Source organism: Heptranchias perlo, chromosome 27 (assembly GCF_035084215.1).
Source record: "Heptranchias perlo isolate sHepPer1 chromosome 27, sHepPer1.hap1, whole genome shotgun sequence".
Lineage (NCBI taxonomy): Eukaryota > Metazoa > Chordata > Chondrichthyes > Hexanchiformes > Hexanchidae > Heptranchias > Heptranchias perlo.
The window spans coordinates 32,440,194-32,461,356 of record NC_090351.1 but is presented as its reverse complement, the minus strand read 5'-3'; the positions used below and the strand labels follow the sequence as shown (position 1 = coordinate 32,461,356).

General features: G+C 39.0%; 1 pseudogene; it reads right to left on the bottom strand.

Annotated features, from left to right (window-relative positions):
* Positions 1-8,656: 8,656 nt before the first annotated feature.
* Positions 8,657-16,672, bottom strand: LOC137344732 (pepsin A-like; annotated as a pseudogene).
* Between the last annotated feature and the right edge of the window lie 4,491 nt (positions 16,673-21,163).

The following is a 21,163-nucleotide window of genomic DNA, read 5'->3' as shown; positions in this document are numbered from 1 at the left end:
TTATACTCGCTCAGACCAACCTATTCCATTGTCACGAGGACCCAGATAAGATCATTCAACATGAGAAGTAAATATTAATGTACTCATGGTTAGTTTATCTCAAACACAATCCCTTTTATTAAGGACACTCTTCAACTTAAAAGGCACTTAATTAATATAAGTTGTATTAAAATAAACCATGTTAAGTGTTGTATTATTAAAGATTAGCCTTATAACTGATAAAGCAATCATAAATATATTTGCAAATTGGGTTAAAAACAGTCTTATCAAAACCACAAAATAGTATTGCCACGTGTACATCACAAGATAAATTAACTGCTTCACTGCTGGATATAACATTTAGCTGTTTAGCCACGCGGATGTTGAAACATATCCGTTACTGAATGCCCAGGAGTGCGCTACTTGGTTTTACTTTAATTGAGGGGGTTCAATTGACACCATTAGCTGCAAGAGCGATGCACTGCTCAATTAGATATGTCAAAAGGATATTTTGTGCATTTGAAATATGCTCTTATGTCAAGCGTAGATATTGGCTTATTTGTAAAAATCACACCACTGGTTCATAAAGCTTTAAGCTCCAGTCCAGGACTCGAGCACATAATCTAGGATTGCACTTCAATGATGCATTGAGGGAATGCTGCATTGTCAGAGGTGTTGCCTTTCAGATGAGATATTAAACCCTGGACCCTTCTACTGTTCAGGTGGACTGTTTCAAAAAAGAGTAGTAATTCTCCCAGTGTACTACCCAACATTCATCCCTCAGCCAACAGGAACAAAATAGATTAACTGGTCATTCATTTCATTGATGTTTGTGGGACTTTGCTATAATGCCTACAAAACAACAGTTTCGACATTTGTGTGTTAGCTGATTTTAATCGCAGTAATGCAATTGATTCCAGCATTTTCCAGCCCGTGAAAGGGACAACACCAAGATTCCCACTCCTGATTGTTATCCAATGGACTCTGTTGGAAGGTTGCATCCATGGACATTGGATAAGGAGAGGATTAGGCTCTGCTGTGATCGCCCCTATGCCCAACAGCCCACTTGCACTCACTGTAACAGCTCAAGTCAAGAATGGGAACGTGGGTGAATTCAGCAGCTGCCAATAAATGAGAACCTCAACATATGTCTGCACTTTTTTGGAGACAAAAGAGGAAATGTGTACATTGCGCATAAAGCCATACTGGAGACCTCTGGGTAACTCCCATCATGTTCTGCTGAGGCAAATGAACAGATGTAACACAGTCAAATGTCCCCTGTTTTCCTGTCGGTTCTTGTAAGATATGCCATCCACTTAAGTTGCCGTTAGTCACCTTGTATTATTTTGTTGCCCAAGAAACTCTAGCCGTTTTTTTCCATTAAGGAGGAATGACTGCCTTCTTTACACAGGACTATCAACTCTTTCTTTGTTTGATAACCTGTTGCCCTTTCTGCAATGGGTAATATTTAACTTACTATTTATTGCTCTAATGCATAATCTATTAATTTAGCTGACCCAACAAGGGCAGAGAAATGGGTCAGACTAGCTCAGCGATTTATGAAGGTTCATCATGACTTCCATGCTTTTGTACACTATTTATAAAGCCCAGGATCCCGTATGCTTTTTTAATAGCTTTCTCAACCTGCCCTGCCACTTTCAATGATTTGTGCACATATACCCCTAGATCTCTCTGTTCCTGTACCCCTTTTAGAATTGTGCCCTGTAGTTTATATTGCCATTCCTCATTCTTTCTACCGAAATTTATCACTTTGCATTTTTCTGCATTAAATTTCATCGGCTACGTGTCCGTCCATTGCATCAGCCTGTCTATATCCTCTTGAAGTCTATCAGTATCCTCCTCACTGTTCACTACACTTCCGAGTTTAGTGTCATCTGCAAATTTGGAAATTGTGCCCTGTACACCCAAGTCCAAGTCATTAATATATATCAAGAAAAGCAGTGATCCTAGTACCGACCCCTGGGGAACACCACTGTACACCTCCCTCCTGTCCAAAAAACAACCGTTCACCACTTGTCTCTGCTTCCTGTTTCTTAGCCAATTTTGTATCCATGCTGCTACTGCCCTTTTATTCCATGGGCTTCAATCTTGATGACAAGCCTATTATGCAGCACTTTATCAAACACCTTTTGCAAGTCCATATGCATCACATCAACCGCATTGCCCTCATCAATCTTTACTGTAGATGTGGCAATCCGGGATGGTCTTGCTGTCCACAAACTCCCACATACTACAATTCCAACACACACCCTGTACTGCCATCTCTAGTTTTTATTTATTTAATCAGTAGTTTATATCTAGGACTAATAGAATCACTTGAGATCTAGATCATATTTGGTAAATGGATTAAGCTTTAATATCAAAAAAATTAGTAATTAATTTTTAAAAATGTTATGTACTTTTTATTTGAGTTTTAAAAGTTGATAGATTAGTTTATAGTCCCTTGGTTTAAATCACTTTGCGCTTCCATCCCCCTCTGCAACTCCTTCCCACGCTCACTAAATTCCCATTGAAAGTCCTCACTCTGTTAGCAATTCACCCGTGAATGGTTCACTTTCTGTCTTTACCAAGCTCTGTGCTTTTGCAAAGCTCCTTGTACTATATAACCATTCTGACACATCCTAGTTACAATTGGTGAGTCAACTTCCACCCAAAATTATTAATACCTAGTCAGGAACCTACTTACAGCTGATTGTCTGCTAACTATTAACTGCCACTGACTTACAGCTTTTTAAAATTAGTCAACTAAGTTTAATCTCAGTTAAATTTCAGTTTGATAAAAGAATAAAACACACCTACCAGTGAATTCCCATACTCACCAAATTCCCAGTTGCAAGTCCTCACAGTGTTAGTTCAAAATCAGCGTATGTATGCTAAAATTTCCAGCAGAAATTCTCAAACTATCGCACTCCACATGCTGCCAACTATCACTTCCAAGGAGTTTTATTTGAAGGCAGGAGTCTCTGGTGCAGTCCTCATTGCACACATGATGCTTTCAAATTGGTTGCTCTCTTCAGCTGAACAATTTGAGACAACTATCCTTCAAGGGCCGAACAGCAGCCCTCTAAGAGCTGCTGGCTCATGCAATTTTGCGATTCACAGCCAACCAATTTATAGGTCTGACTCTCTGTGCACATGAAGGAGTCATTAAATTATGCCACACTTACACAGTACAATCCTCAGTATTAATTTTCCCATGTCATTTAGAAACACTGTTAATGGTTAATTTTTTTTCTTTTAATTGGTTGGAACCTTTGATTTAACAATTACTCTTCTTGTTCAGCATTTTGCTATTAATCGCTCATGACTTCAAGTTAAAGCTTTCACAAGAAAACAGTTTTTGATGTCAAAAAATCCTGCAAACATTTGCATTGACATTTTCCATTGAGGAATGTTAATTTATTCGTGCACTAAATTTTGGCGAAATTTACTTGAGAAATGTGTAATTTGTGTAAGTGTAAAGAAGTAAATAACTTGCATTTATATAGCCCCTTTCACAACCTCAGGATGTCGCACAAGTGCTTTGCAGTAACTGAAATAGTTTTGAAGTGTAGTCACTGTTATAATGTAGGGACACATAGCAGCCAGTTTGCACACAGCAAGGTCCCACAAACAGCAATGAAATAAGTGACCAAGTAATGTGCTTCAGTGGTGTTGCTTGACAGAGGAATGCTGGCCAGGTTACCAGGAGAACTGCCCTGCTCTTCCTGTTTGAATGTGCACATGGACTCCTGAACCCCAAAAGAAAAAGACAAAGGACTAAATCAGAGACTCTGAAGGGAAATTCCAATGTCGCACTGCCATTTGCTACACATTAAGTAATGAGGCACCTGAACCAGGGCACTTGAGAGCAAACTAGTGAGGAATCAAGCGGTTCAAATGATTTTTTTCCAGAGAGCCCTTCCTGCACGCTGTGAATGTTACAGCTTTGAAGGAAAATAGTCTTTTACTCATTAATGCAGCTCGTTGAAGATGGAAGGCTGTCCTATGAAATTTATATTTGATTGAATTTGATCAAAATATTGTTACTACCGACCTTCTCCACCAGATGGTGAGATCATTATTCATGTACTATATGAAATCTGCACTGACTCACATTATACAGAATACGTGCACTCCGTGTATTGATCATTAGGTACGTACAACCAGTACTCTTACACATGTCTTATTAGGTTTGTATTTACTTAAATCTGTCCAAAGTTATTCACTGAAGATGTAATTTGACATCATCCAATATATCTCAATTATATGTGATATTATCGTGAATAAATTATCTTTTTAAGGTGTTTGAAATTCTCCAATCCTTGCCCATTCCTATCCATGAAAGTTAATTTGCTAAACAAAGAGCACATTCTTTAACTCTAGATGAAAATAATTCAGAACCAAATAATAGAGCTAAGAAACAGTTTCATTCATGAAATAAGTTGTGTTGCTTATTTCCTGAAAATCCCTGAATTTAATGCAACACTGATCTTGCTATTTCACCATGGAACTCACAGCCTGTGTCTCTCTTATTTTCAATTGCACTTATTAACTAAAAATGCAGGATCGGTAATTTAATTTTCCACTGCTGGAACCGCGGAGTGCCATCTGTGGAAGGCAAATGGTCACAGTTGAATGACGAGGTTACTGTGGTTATGTCGATATTCTGGTAGTTTCACTTGATTACATATTGGGAGGGGATGGAGGTTGCAACGAAAATGAGGAATATTGTCCACTTTTCGGTTTGTGCCTGTTCTTTTTAAATTCCGTCATTGTACTTAAGCAATTTATAAAATATATCAAATGCAGCTCAAATTCATATACCAAACTCATTTCGATACAGCGTTGAAAGATTTTTTTCACTTTCAGGCTGAAGAGAGCAATAATTCTAACTGAAACAATGTGGTATGATTGGCTTGGTTTGTATATGAGTAATAATTTCCTATTTAAGTTTGAGCAGTCCGATATTCAAAATCCTAGAAGTCGCAGTAACTTTTCTGGAATATAAAAAGAGCGATTCAGTTTGAATCGAGGGGGTCAGTTTGAAAATCTCGAAGAGAAGGAATCGGTCAGAAAAATATTCCAGAATTAAAGGAATCACTGTTTATCTGAAAGATTTTTTTCAAATGTTTCTTAGAGTTCCAACTTTTAAAATTTTGTTCACTGGAGGAGTTATATAATAGGCTTTCTGCTGTAAATATTGAATTATATTATCACTGTTGGGTAATGTGCTTGCTTCTTTAATACATTTGATTCGTGTTTTAAGTTTAATGTCAGGGAACTGAAGGAAGTTTTGAGGTAAAAATGGGTGGAATGTGCACCGTACGTGCTCCACCCATTCGTACCAGCAGAGAGCAGCCTTAAAGGAACAGTAGGAGGCTGCTCAGTCAATGAACGAAGTTCCTTTAAGTCAAGATGGTGTGACTTGCAGGGGAACTTGGAGGTAATGATGTTCCCATGCCCCTGCTGCCCTTCTGCATCTGGTTGGTGGAGGACGCGGGTTTGGGAGGTGCTGCTGAAGAAACCGTGGCGAGTTTGCTGCAGTGCATCATGTGGGTAGGACACACTGCAGCCACAGTCCGCCGGATGTGGAGGGAGTGTTTGTTTGAGCCAGTGGGTGGGTGGTGGATTAAGCGACTACTTTGTCCTGGAAAGTGTGGAGCTTCTTGTGTATTGTTGGAGCTGCACCCGTCAAGGCAACTGGAGAGTATGCCATCACAATCTTGACTTGTGCCTATTGGGTGGGAGAAAGATTTTTGAGAGTCAGGAGATGAGCCACTCACTGCAGAGTATCCAGCCTCTGATCTGCTCTAGTAGGCACGGCATTATTTGTGGCTGGTCCATTTGAGTTTCTGGTCAATGGTGACCTCCAAGATGGTGATGTTGGAGGGCTCAGCAATGGTAATGCCATTGAATGTCAAGGGGAGGTAGTTATGCTCCTTCTTGTTGGAGATGGTCATTGCCTGACACTTGTGTGGCACGGATGTTATTTGGCACTTATCAGTACAAGCCTGGTTGTTGTCGAGGTCTTGCTGCATGCAGGCATGGACTGCTTCATTATCTGTGGAATTGCAAATGGAGCTGAACACTGTACAATCATCAGCAAACAGCCCACTTCTGACCTTACGAAGGAGGAATGGTCATTGCTGAAGATAGTTGGGCCGAGGGTGCTGCCCTGAGGAACTCCTGCAGCAATGTTTTGGGGCTGAGAAGATGGGCCTCCAACAATCACAGCCATCTTCCTTTAGTCAGGTATGACTTCAGCCATTGGAGAGTTTATCCCCTGATCCCCATGGACTTCAGCTTTATTAGGGTTCCTTGGTGCCACACTTGCTGGGATGTTGCCTTGATGTCAAGGGCAGTGTAAGAAAAGCACTACACAACCTTTCTATATTATTATTATAAATCTTATGTTAATGTAGAATACATGTTAAATCAGCTGTGAACAAAGGGCTTGTTGTTTGTATCAAAACAAGCTGCTCACAACCTTGAGAGAGAACACCCTTTTGGTTAACTCGCACCTGGGTCACCTTAATGGTGGTATCATTGGAGGAATGCAGAAGGTTGTTAAGATTAGTGCTGGGGAACCAGAAAGGAGTGTTGCTGTGCTGAATGTTGGGAGTATGGGAGTTAGGCTGATTGCCTCCATTTTGAGACACAGGAGATGATTGATGGGAAGCTCAGACATACAGAGTAGTTTGTCTTTCAAACATATATAAGTGAGGTGTTTTTCGGTAATGAGGCAGAATGTTCTGGAGGCACAGCTGGACTCCCCATTGATTAGTACTCTGGCGGGTGCACACCCTGAAGTACTTGTTTCATGAATAATCAGCCAGGTTGTATCAATCTAACCAGCATACTTAATTATACTATTGTATTTTAACCATCTTTGCTACTTGTTATAACTCATTAATAAACCTATTATACTTAACCCTTTCTCTGTTCCTGTTCATATTTTTTGTGTTTACTGTCATATCATCATGAATGAAAGAGATTCAACTACCTCAGCCAATCTGAAAATGTTACAAAATAATCAAACAATGCCAAATTTCAAATGCAATGTTTTATTCTCAAGCAGCGTTTGACAAGGTGCATGCTCAGGAACCATTGCTGGGCCCCAGCTTTTCACACTGTATATAAATGACATGTGTTAGGGAATAGAAGAGATTCTATCCAACTTTGCAGATAATACTAATCTAGGAGTTATATAAAATTATGAAGAGAGCAGAAAGTTGTAAAAGAACATAAATAGATTAATTGAGTGTCTAGGACAATGGCAGATGCAAATTAACATATGAGGCAGTACTTTGGACATAAGAATGTTAGATGGAAGTGTAATCTGAATAGGACAGCACTGGGGGAAGGGTTCAGGATCAAAAAGGTTTAGGGATCCAGGTACTTATTCAAAAGTTATTAAAAGCTTGCTCCATGGTGCAAAAATTGATCAAAAAGACTAACGGGATGTTCATCACAAGAAAGTTCGAATGTAAAAAGAGGAAAGTCTCAGCTGCCTCCACTAGTTTACTATCATCTGTAAACTTGGCCAATTGAGTTGTACTGAGCATCTCCAGGTCGATGTAAATTAGAAACAATAGGAGACCCCGCACCGATCTTTGGGGCACTCCAATCAGTACTTCTTCCCACTCTGACATCAGTCCACCAGCAAACATCTACTGATTCCTATCTTTCAGCAAATTTCTTGTCCATTCCAAAGCTGTTGTCTTGAATTCCCATTGTGTTCAGACATGTAGCAGCCTAACATGAGGAGAGTAGTCAAAAGCTTTCTAAGAGCCCAGATAGGCCATGTGAAAAGGAAGGTCAGTGAGGTTACCCTGACAGGATCTTCCCTTACTGAAACAGAGTTGGCTTTTATTTATTAGGTTATTATACAGTTAATTCTCATTTGTTCCTGATAACTGATTGCAATACATGGCCTGTTATTGATGTGAGAACATCTGCAATTTGCCAAATTAGATTCTTCACCTTTACTGAATATGGATATGATACCGGCTTGTTTCCAATCCAATGGAATCTGCCTATAACTATTTCATGATGACTGTCAGCACTTCACAAATCTCATCCCTTGACTTCCTTAGTTCCCTGTGAATTGTTAGTTTATAACCTTTTTAAGTCTGTCCGGAGCTTCCATCTTGTTGATGTTGAAGTCCATAAGTATAATTGGATTATTGGGTTGGAGGTTATCGTAATATAGACATCTCCAGTGAACACTTCAAGGAGGTAATCTTAAACACAAACTTAACTTTTAGATGCTGACCTCCTCTGTGTTTATATGTTTAATTTCATCACAAACTGTTTCTCAGAAACTTGGGAAATCTTGATGGCTCCATTGGATGTTCTAGGCCAGGGTCCACTAACTTTCAATCCAAAATGTAAACCAGGTTTGCCATCTTGAATCAATGGTGACTTGTATCTGAATTTTACCGATACCTCAATGATAGCCAAACCTGGACTCCATGACCACCTGTTCAAATTACTGAGAACATCATTCAACAACTACTTCTCATCTGATCTGCAAATTCCTGTCTGTGTTTTGTAATTGTTTCCATGAGTTAGCCACAGCATCGATCAACGCAAATGTGAAAATGAATTGAGGTGCCCTCCCCGCACAAAGTCATGAAAGAAAAAAGAGACAGGAAATCCAGGAGTGTGCATTTCATGATTCTATTTTATTGAGCAATTTTAGGAACTACACTAATAAAGAGATTCCAAAGGATAGAAAAACCAGCTGTGTGATGTTAGGATCACATTTACATCAAATCAGGTTTCACTGCAGAGGTCATCCACCTTCAACAGAAATGTGTATGGCTCTGGAGTGAAGCACTGCACCAATAATATATCACAGCTGAATGTCCAAACCAAGAAAGAACTGAGTAAAAGTGCTACACAATCAAAGAGGAGATATAATTAGACTATATCAACATTCTCATTTCCAATCCAGAACTAGTGATCTAAGACTGTTCCTTTAAAAGCCCACCCTGACAAGACATTTATTTAATTTTTCATTGCCTTTCAGTTGTAACTTAGTGGACAGCACTGCTGAGCACCAACACACAGCCAAGCAGTCAACGGTGTATCTTTGTTTTTAGTCATCCAAGATGTGATGACTTCATCTCTTACACTGGGCAGCCAGGTATCAATTGCTGCACTGGGGAATCAGGTGACTGGTTAAGTCAACATGAAAATGGGAATCAGGGTGAGCTTTCAATGAGAATATAGATGAATAAATTAGACAGCCTTAGCCAAGCCCACACGATTGTTGCCACTGTCGAAAATGGAGTAATATTCTCCAATGAACACATCTCCCAGAATCCAGAGGTATCCACCAGAGCCGCCAAAACCACTTGTGCAGCTGACTTGGTCGCTGTAAGTGTACTGTAAGAAAAGGGGGAACAATTAATACTGGGTCATTTGTCTATCTCCTTGAGTGATCTCTACAGCATGTTTGATTAATCTCTGAACAATTACTCCTTTATATCTTTTGAAAATTGTTGGAAATGTTAATGAGTATTCCAAAAGGAAATGGGACAAGGGGTGAAACTGTTTACATTCTGCACCTTGTGTCAGTGCTGTGACAATGGGAAAATATTGAGCAAATTCCAGAGCAGTTTGCAGCTTGCTGCGGAAATGGCTTCCAATTCAATATGGCCATCAAGGTAAATGGGCAATACCAGTACCAGAAGCTTCCACACCAAGCAGGTGGATTCTTGTGCAAGATGCTAACTTTGATTGGCAGCTCACCAAGTGAAGCATCAACACACAGAGCGAGGGAAGGGGTCAGAGGAGAGACTCTGTGCTCTTTCTCTCTTTCCTCTTCAGACAGAGAGAGAAAATTGGCAGCCCCACAGTAAATGGCACAAACTTAAATGTCAAAAGTGGTTGACAATGGCAAATAAACAAAAATAAGCTCCCATCCAAAAATTGTATCTGTTATAAGACTGTAATTAAAAGGATATATTGCAATAAAGACATGAACACATACCTTCAACGTGTATGCTTTGGCAGGAAGAGGATAGTCAACTCCATTGATGGTGAAAACCACATCGGGCATGCTGTTGATATTGTTACAGTTTATGGAGTACTGGAAGAAAATAGCAACAGTTTTTAGTGATTGTTTCAGCTTCGGGATTTACAACCAATCATCTATAATTAAATGGAATTACTAGTTAATCACTATTGGAATTAATGTGAGGTGAAATTGGAAAAAACAAGCAAGCTGAAAGAAAATTGTTATCGAGGAACATTGCCAGTTACCAGAATATATTTAAGATAAATTAAGCAACAACACACTAAACCTTTCTAAATATTAGAGCTCATCTAAATGTTAAAGCAATAATAGGATTGTAGGTTGTGGATTTCTTGAGTTGACACTGTGGCCTATTCCAGCACTATTTTTTGTCCTTGAGTGAATAGACTCAAATATGTAAAGATTCGTTACCTTGCACTTGCAACAAATGGTGATGCAACTCCAAGCATTTCTGGGGCCGTACATCTGTGCTACAGTGATTGTTGCCTCATTTGTATGGAATGTAATTTAATACCCGCAAAGAGGCTGAGGGAATTTTTGCAGAGCCAATTATATATGAGAAATTGCAATATTATTAAAATATATCAATTTCCACTTTGTAAGTACTTAAATTCTGAAATTGTCTGCGACAGGCTACAGTGTGAAACAATCATTGATGCACTCTCAGACAATCCTTCACTGCACCAGATACTGTAACATGGCATCTCTACCTCGCCATAGAAATTTGGAGTTGCTCCAATATACTGCTGAATTGTGTCGATGGCTGAGCTGGAACCAACAAGAAGAGAAGTGCCAGTATCAACAATGGCAGGACAACCTCCATCGCAAGCCACAACCTGGCCATTAATTGTTACTCTGAGGGAGATAATTGGATCAAGAGTTAGTCAAAGATCTAAAAAAACTACACTTATTAGACCAATTGAACAAGTAATACCAAGCTGGGGTTCCTAATCAGCTATGATATACGTTATATCTTCAGTAAATGCTGACACAACTGACATTTTTAAAACAGACTCAGTATTTTAATCCTTCATTTCTTTTAGCTTGTATGTTTCAACATAGTTTGGTAAAATCAGTTTTCAGTAGAGAAGCAGACAGTATCAAGTTCTACCGTCCACTGGCACTAATGCCTGTTGGTCCAATGATGCCAAGAACAGGTGCCCCATTTCCCACTTGCTGACAGTGTGATGGGAAACCTCATTCATGGGCACAGCTGTGAACCGACCAAGAGTGGTTTGTAAAGATCCAATAGTTCCACCAATAGGTGGCACACTTGGACGCCATTGTGTGTAAAATTGCAGGACAACCACAGGCCCATATGTCAGGTGCAGTTGCCCCTGTCCAATCAATAAGATAACAAAAATGCCAATACAGTATAAGGTTATGGGTGCCACAGACAGACACTTGCCCTCATTTTATGAATGAGAGTTGAATTCAATTAACATGATCTTTGGCCTTTCACGACCAACAGAATTTTCATATGGTCGCTATTGACAAAAAGCTCTTCAAGTAAAATATATGTACTTCATGGTATCATAGTATCAGAGTAGGTACAGCACAGGAGGAGGCCATTCAGCCCATCGTGCCTGTGCTGGCTCTTTGAAACAGCTATCCAATTAGACCCATTCCCCTGCTCTTTTCCCATAGCCATGTAAATGTTTTTCCTTCAAGTATTTATCCAATTCCCTTTTGAAAGTTGCTGTTGAATCTGCTTCCACCACCCATTCAGGCAGTGAATTCCAGATCATTACAACTCACTCGTCTGATCAAATGCATCCTCATGTCGCCTCTGGCTACTTATTTTCAAACCATTGGATTAAACATTGATTGCAAGACTGAAATACAGTGAATGTGCTCTCTACTGTAATCAGCCTTCCAAAAATGTTTTCACCTGAAAAATATTATTAGTGACATCCTCAGCACATTGTCTCAATAAAGTTTTATCTTTTGATATGGTTGATTTGTCGAACGCCACTTTCAGAAGTATCCCAGTTGTAGATGGGAAAATCACTCACTGGTCAATGAGGATTTGCCAATAGGCTTCATGAGTAACGGGAACCCAGTTAATTTGACCGGTGTAGTGGTTTGGATCAATTCCACCAAATACAACTTCACTTCCGGACTGACCATCCTCTCTGTAAAACATAGATTTTTAAAAAAAGTTCAGAGACAAAGAAACAATTTCATTCACATTGAAATATTTCTGGTTTAGAGGTTTAGCACTTGGTGATGTCACTGCCCATTGGATATTGTATCTAAATCATCATTTTTCCAAATCAGTTATTAAAAGTAATTAATTGCAATGTGTCAGTATCCTTGCCATAAATACTCCAGGAAACTCATGCCATCCAATAGGATTCTATCTGCTCAAATAAAGCAACTATGCCTTTTAAATAAATTATACAGGATTTAATCTGTGACCTTTGGGATCCTATTGGATTCAATTCTAAATTGGGCTGATAGCACCAGAGAAGGGATGCAAGGTTTGAAAACGAATAACTTTGATAGAAAGCTCTTGCATTTATGTAGTGCCTTTCACATCCTCAGGATGGCTCAAAGTGCTCCTCAACCAATGAATGCTTTTGAAGTATAGTCACTGTTCTATAGATAAATGCAGCAGTCGGTTTGTACACAGCAGAGTGCCACAAATAGATTGAGGGATTTCCGATGGACAGGACACCTAGTAATACCTTGGGACCTTTTACACCCACCTGAACAGGTAGGCGGGGCTTCAATTTAACATCTCGTCAGAAAGACAATACCTCTAATAATGCCGTACATTCTTAAAACTGCAGAGTATGTCCGACAATGTCAATACCACACTGACTCATCAGCCTGGAGTATGTGCTGAAATTTTGCAGTAGGATTGAAGCCAAGACCTTCGGACACAGAGGTAAAAGTGTTACCAACTGAGTCAAGCTGAGTTTTTTTGGGTGAAAGCATAAAAAAACAGTACCTGCTTCATTTAGGGGTTATACGATGGAGAAACAAAGACATACGAAATGTTTACCTGGATAGGTACACAGCGAAGAGGGGCTTCTGCACCAATTGTTGAGACATCATGTTATCAAACACAGTCGTGGCACCTGATGCTGCAAGAGATGCATAGCCCAAGCCCAGAATTCCATCGAATTTACTGTAGGTAAAGAAACTGCCTGGTTCGGTCTCACTTAAACCAAATTCTTGGTTGCTGATAGCTACGTTTGAAAGCTAGAAAAACAAGATAATGTGATAAATCATGAGGAATTAACCAAAATCTTATCCAGTGAATTATATCCGCTGGATAATTAACTCCAAACTTGGCTCTTCTGCAATAGTTTTAATAAGTTGGTGGGGATTTGTCTCCTGCTTTTGAAACCATGCTGACTGCCCCTATGATATGTAACTATGTACAAACAGTTTAGAGCACAGATGTTTGGACTCGAACTTCAAATTTCATGACATGATGACATCCTCTTCATAAATTGATCACACATGGCGAGTAGGTTTTTCACAACCTCCTGCCATTGATAGTTCCATCTCGTGGTCAATTTGATGCCCTTTTGTTGCAAAGTGCAAATAATTTGGAAGTGACCCCATGATTTCAGTTCTTTGGTACTTACAAGAGATTTTAGTTGTAGAGTTGGGAGGCAAGAATTGAAGTTTGCTTTTCTCCAGTTAACTTCACAATTTCTAGTGTACCTCCTATCAATATAAAACTCGCCTCTAAAACTATTGCAGAAGAGCCAAGTTTGGAGTTAATTATCCAGCGGATAAAATCAGGATAAAAATCAGGAGAACATTAGTAAACATTCGCTTTTATTCATCTGTTTAAATCATGCTTTCTTAAATTAAATTTTTTAAGGCGATTCTACACTATTTGTTAAATATTATTGCAGTACTTTTATTTTACTCTTTGTATCTAAAATCAGAATTTAATGAAAGAGAACAAATTTGCATTTATATCGCACCTTAGGATGTCCCAAAACACTTCACAGCCAAGCAATTACAGCAATGAGATAGATGACCAATTCTACTTTTTTTTGGTAGTGATGGTTGAGGGATAAATGTTGGCCAGGACAGTGGGAGAGCTTTCCTGCGTTTCTTTGAATAGTACCTTGGGATCATTTACATCCATCCTGAGAACTTTCGTCTCATCCGAAAGATGATACCTCCAACAGTACATCACTCTCAGTCTGGATGATGTGCTCAAGTGGGCTTGAATCCACGATCTGCTGACTCAGTGCTACCACTGAGCAAAGGCTGTCAGATCCCACATACAACACAAATAGGCGTAAAGGTCTGAGTTGAACTGAATGGTTAGATCAAGAGAGTATTTTCATGAAATTTCTATGATGCTCCAACAAAAAGGAGTTCTGTCAATAAATTTATGAAAGTCGATCTTACACTTTATATTTATATTTTATATATTTTATAAATAAATCTTTTATTTCAAATCATCAACTTGAAGCTCGCGATACCCTCTGCTACATCATCATTAGACATCCACTCAACTGTCCGGCTTTTCAACTGATCCAACTCATTATGTTTGATTCCAAAATCTTTGTATCTTTGACTTGAACCTGTAACTTTTGGAAAGCAATTATCACTGTTACGGGATTTGATTTACTTGATGAGGATCACAGTCTACTTACTCTGACAGTGTCATATCCCAGTATACCAGTCATGCTGCCTGTGCCATACTGGATAGATAAGGACTGGTCATTTGACTTATATGTTGAGGACTTTTTTGGGTTGAATCGGTGATGGTCCACTGCAAAGAAACATCCATTTCATCAAATTATTATAAAGGTTTCAGCATTTAATCCAATGCTGGTTCAAATATTTGTGCCAAAAAATAATCTAAATTGTCACATTGAAGATATAATTTATTTTTGTTACCAAGCATCCCATCCAATTTTCTGTAGCCTCATAAGTGTATTACTGGTTGCCATTTTCTTGGAGGGAGACCCAGGTACATGAAGAGGATCAGGAACTTGCATGGATTTTTTTTTAAGGGAGCCTGAAATAAAATGTGTGTGTGCGCGTGTGTGTGCGCGTGCACGTGTGTGTGTGTGTGGGTGTGTTGGGGTGGTGGGGTGGGTGTGTTGGGGTGGGGGGCTGGCTTTGTGGAAGTGTATATGTGTGTGAGTGTGTCAGAGTATGGTTTGTGAGTGTATATGTGTCTGTGTGAAGGAAGATACTACATGTTGGGCCAGGTACGGTCAGCTGTCCTCTTGTTAGCCTACTCAGTGAATTTAAGCTTAAACCTAAATCTAATTTAACCTTAAACTTCAACCAGACACAGCATTATGGAGAATGTGTCTTCATTGTTGATTGTTGACTTTGTTCAGTTTACTGCTTAACTATCGGTTGGGATTAGCAATAGCCCTCTAACGATTAGGAAAGTCAAGAGCATAAGCTTGTTTAACAGCAGGGTAAAATTTACTTACTGCATGGTCGTTGGGAACAGTAAATTGATGGAACCCAAAGATTGGATGAGCCAGTATCAAAGATGACGGTGAAGCTCTGTGGTGGATTCCCAATGCTGATTGCTCCATAGTACGACAACTGTCAGCAAAAACAAAATGTCCACAATGTATCAAGTGGGAATATACCCATGTGATATTAGGTTAATATTCCTCTGTATCCATCAGTAATGGTAAATCCCCCGATCACTGCTTTTGAAATCACGTGGTACAGAATCAGAAGTCTACAGGCCATTTAAATTGAAGAGAGATAATGAGTAAGAAGAAGAAATCACTCTATTTCTATGTATTATACTGATAATGTATTTCATGGTTGAGATGATGTTGAGCGTTTTGACCATGCTGTCTTATATTTAAATTATATCAGCACAAACTATCTGCTAATGAATTTTTACCTTTGAATAATACCTAGCTCTGAGCAGAATACAAATTATAGGCGATAGCTGCAATAAATGTAAGTTTAATATAAATATATTAATATTTTCCAACTTTTGTTTACAAAACTCACAGATTACTTACATCCAGGAAGTTAATCAATGGTTCAGTTGATCCCAGGGATTGGGAGGGTCCTTCAAATTTGGAACAGGGATCATATGGATGATTCTTGAGGAAGTCCTCAAGAAGTCCCTTCTCCTGAAGAACTTGACGGACAGGTTTACCCTTAATCAAGGGCACTCTGTAAAGATAAGAAGTAAGTTTGAAATTTCATCAACTTTTAATGTTCCTTGCTGACAAATTATTCTTTCTATCTCTTAACCTTAGGTAATGAAGTTAAAAATGTAACTACAGAATCCTTTTTCTTTGTCACTTTTCCCCACTCCTCTCCTTTCCTAAAGATGTTGGCTCTTTACTGTAATATGGTTCCACAGGTGCTTATCAACATTCACTACCACATCCAAGTCTGACCCATGACAGGGAGTTGCTGGACACCAGCCCTCTTTTTCTTGCAGTTACAGCCGTGGGGGCTCCAAACGCACACAAGGAAGATATTTCATTAATTTTTTCATCAAAGAAATATATTCTCCAAAATTTAGCCAAAAATCAGATGATTTCCTACTTGAATAAACATTCAGAGAGCTGAATGCAAGCGAGCGTGATGAGTAGCCACTTCATCTTGTCCGTTGAATTGGTTCAGACACTCTTCGGAACTTAAAGTTTGGGGTCTATGCAGCAACATTTATACTCGCTCAGACCAACCTATTCCATTGTCACGAGGACCCAGATAAGATCATTCAACATGAGAAGTAAATATTAATGTACTCATGGTTAGTTTATCTCAAACACAATCCCTTTTATTAAGGACACTCTTCAACTTAAAAGGCACTTAATTAATATAAGTTGTATTAAAATAAACCATGTTAAGTGTTGTATTATTAAAGATTAGCCTTATAACTGATAAAGCAATCATAAATATATTTGCAAATTGGGTTAAAAACAGTCTTATCAAAACCACAAAATAGTATTGCCACGTGTACATCACAAGATAAATTAACTGCTTCACTGCTGGATATAACATTTAGCTGTTTAGCCACGCGGATGTTGAAACATATCCGTTACTGAATGCCCAGGAGTGCGCTACTTGGTTTTACTTTAATTGAGGGGGTTCAATTGACACCATTAGCTGCAAGAGCGATGCACTGCTCAATTAGATATGTCAAAAGGATATTTTGTGCATTTGAAATATGCTCTTATGTCAAGCGTAGATATTGGCTTATTTGTAAAAATCACACCACTGGTTCATAAAGCTTTAAGCTCCAGTCCAGGACTCGAGCACATAATCTAGGATTGCACTTCAATGATGCATTGAGGGAATGCTGCATTGTCAGAGGTGTTGCCTTTCAGATGAGATATTAAACCCTGGACCCTTCTACTGTTCAGGTGGACTGTTTCAAAAAAGAGTAGTAATTCTCCCAGTGTACTACCCAACATTCATCCCTCAGCCAACAGGAACAAAATAGATTAACTGGTCATTCATTTCATTGATGTTTGTGGGACTTTGCTATAATGCCTACAAAACAACAGTTTCGACATTTGTGTGTTAGCTGATTTTAATCGCAGTAATGCAATTGATTCCAGCATTTTCCAGCCCGTGAAAGGGACAACACCAAGATTCCCACTCCTGATTGTTATCCAATGGACTCTGTTGGAAGGTTGCATCCATGGACATTGGATAAGGAGAGGATTAGGCTCTGCTGTGATCGCCCCTATGCCCAACAGCCCACTTGCACTCACTGTAACAGCTCAAGTCAAGAATGGGAACGTGGGTGAATTCAGCAGCTGCCAATAAATGAGAACCTCAACATATGTCTGCACTTTTTTGGAGACAAAAGAGGAAATGTGTACATTGCGCATAAAGCCATACTGGAGACCTCTGGGTAACTCCCATCATGTTCTGCTGAGGCAAATGAACAGATGTAACACAGTCAAATGTCCCCTGTTTTCCTGTCGGTTCTTGTAAGATATGCCATCCACTTAAGTTGCCGTTAGTCACCTTGTATTATTTTGTTGCCCAAGAAACTCTAGCCGTTTTTTTCCATTAAGGAGGAATGACTGCCTTCTTTACACAGGACTATCAACTCTTTCTTTGTTTGATAACCTGTTGCCCTTTCTGCAATGGGTAATATTTAACTTACTATTTATTGCTCTAATGCATAATCTATTAATTTAGCTGACCCAACAAGGGCAGAGAAATGGGTCAGACTAGCTCAGCGATTTATGAAGGTTCATCATGACTTCCATGCTTTTGTACACTATTTATAAAGCCCAGGATCCCGTATGCTTTTTTAATAGCTTTCTCAACCTGCCCTGCCACTTTCAATGATTTGTGCACATATACCCCTAGATCTCTCTGTTCCTGTACCCCTTTTAGAATTGTGCCCTGTAGTTTATATTGCCATTCCTCATTCTTTCTACCGAAATTTATCACTTTGCATTTTTCTGCATTAAATTTCATCGGCTACGTGTCCGTCCATTGCATCAGCCTGTCTATATCCTCTTGAAGTCTATCAGTATCCTCCTCACTGTTCACTACACTTCCGAGTTTAGTGTCATCTGCAAATTTGGAAATTGTGCCCTGTACACCCAAGTCCAAGTCATTAATATATATCAAGAAAAGCAGTGATCCTAGTACCGACCCCTGGGGAACACCACTGTACACCTCCCTCCTGTCCAAAAAACAACCGTTCACCACTTGTCTCTGCTTCCTGTTTCTTAGCCAATTTTGTATCCATGCTGCTACTGCCCTTTTATTCCATGGGCTTCAATCTTGATGACAAGCCTATTATGCAGCACTTTATCAAACACCTTTTGCAAGTCCATATGCATCACATCAACCGCATTGCCCTCATCAATCTTTACTGTAGATGTGGCAATCCGGGATGGTCTTGCTGTCCACAAACTCCCACATACTACAATTCCAACACACACCCTGTACTGCCATCTCTAGTTTTTATTTATTTAATCAGTAGTTTATATCTAGGACTAATAGAATCACTTGAGATCTAGATCATATTTGGTAAATGGATTAAGCTTTAATATCAAAAAAATTAGTAATTAATTTTTAAAAATGTTATGTACTTTTTATTTGAGTTTTAAAAGTTGATAGATTAGTTTATAGTCCCTTGGTTTAAATCACTTTGCGCTTCCATCCCCCTCTGCAACTCCTTCCCACGCTCACTAAATTCCCATTGAAAGTCCTCACTCTGTTAGCAATTCACCCGTGAATGGTTCACTTTCTGTCTTTACCAAGCTCTGTGCTTTTGCAAAGCTCCTTGTACTATATAACCATTCTGACACATCCTAGTTACAATTGGTGAGTCAACTTCCACCCAAAATTATTAATACCTAGTCAGGAACCTACTTACAGCTGATTGTCTGCTAACTATTAACTGCCACTGACTTACAGCTTTTTAAAATTAGTCAACTAAGTTTAATCTCAGTTAAATTTCAGTTTGATAAAAGAATAAAACACACCTACCAGTGAATTCCCATACTCACCAAATTCCCAGTTGCAAGTCCTCACAGTGTTAGTTCAAAATCAGCGTATGTATGCTAAAATTTCCAGCAGAAATTCTCAAACTATCGCACTCCACATGCTGCCAACTATCACTTCCAAGGAGTTTTATTTGAAGGCAGGAGTCTCTGGTGCAGTCCTCATTGCACACATGATGCTTTCAAATTGGTTGCTCTCTTCAGCTGAACAATTTGAGACAACTATCCTTCAAGGGCCGAACAGCAGCCCTCTAAGAGCTGCTGGCTCATGCAATTTTGCGATTCACAGCCAACCAATTTATAGGTCTGACTCTCTGTGCACATGAAGGAGTCATTAAATTATGCCACACTTACACAGTACAATCCTCAGTATTAATTTTCCCATGTCATTTAGAAACACTGTTAATGGTTAATTTTTTTTCTTTTAATTGGTTGGAACCTTTGATTTAACAATTACTCTTCTTGTTCAGCATTTTGCTATTAATCGCTCATGACTTCAAGTTAAAGCTTTCACAAGAAAACAGTTTTTGATGTCAAAAAATCCTGCAAACATTTGCATTGACATTTTCCATTGAGGAATGTTAATTTATTCGTGCACTAAATTTTGGCGAAATTTACTTGAGAAATGTGTAATTTGTGTAAGTGTAAAGAAGTAAATAACTTGCATTTATATAGCCCCTTTCACAACCTCAGGATGTCGCACAAGTGCTTTGCAGTAACTGAAATAGTTTTGAAGTGTAGTCACTGTTATAATGTAGGGACACATAGCAGCCAGTTTGCACACAGCAAGGTCCCACAAACAGCAATGAAATAAGTGACCAAGTAATGTGCTTCAGTGGTGTTGCTTGACAGAGGAATGCTGGCCAGGTTACCAGGAGAACTGCCCTGCTCTTCCTGTTTGAATGTGCACATGGACTCCTGAACCCCAAAAGAAAAAGACAAAGGACTAAATCAGAGACTCTGAAGGGAAATTCCAATGTCGCACTGCCATTTGCTACACATTAAGTAATGAGGCACCTGAACCAGGGCACTTGAGAGCAAACTAGTGAGGAATCAAGCGGTTCAAATGATTTTTTTCCAGAGAGCCCTTCCTGCACGCTGTGAATGTTACAGCTTTGAAGGAAAATAGTCTTTTACTCATTAATGCAGCTCGTTGAAGATGGAAGGCTGTCCTATGAAATTTATATTTGATTGAATTTGATCAAAATATTGTTACTACCGACCTTCTCCACCAGATGGTGAGATCATTATTCATGTACTATATGAAATCTGCACTGACTCACATTATGCAGAATACGTGCACTCCGTGTATTGATCATTAGGTACGTACAACCAGTACTCTTACACATGTCTTATTAGGTTTGTATTTACTTAAATCTGTCCAAAGTTATTCACTGAAGATGTAATTTGACATCATCCAATATATCTCAATTATATGTGATATTATCGTGAATAAATTATCTTTTTAAGGTGTTTGAAATTCTCCAATCCTTGCCCATTCCTATCCATGAAAGTTAATTTGCTAAACAAAGAGCACATTCTTTAACTCTAGATGAAAATAATTCAGAACCAAATAATAGAGCTAAGAAACAGTTTCATTCATGAAATAAGTTGTGTTGCTTATTTCCTGAAAATCCCTGAATTTAATGCAACACTGATCTTGCTATTTCACCATGGA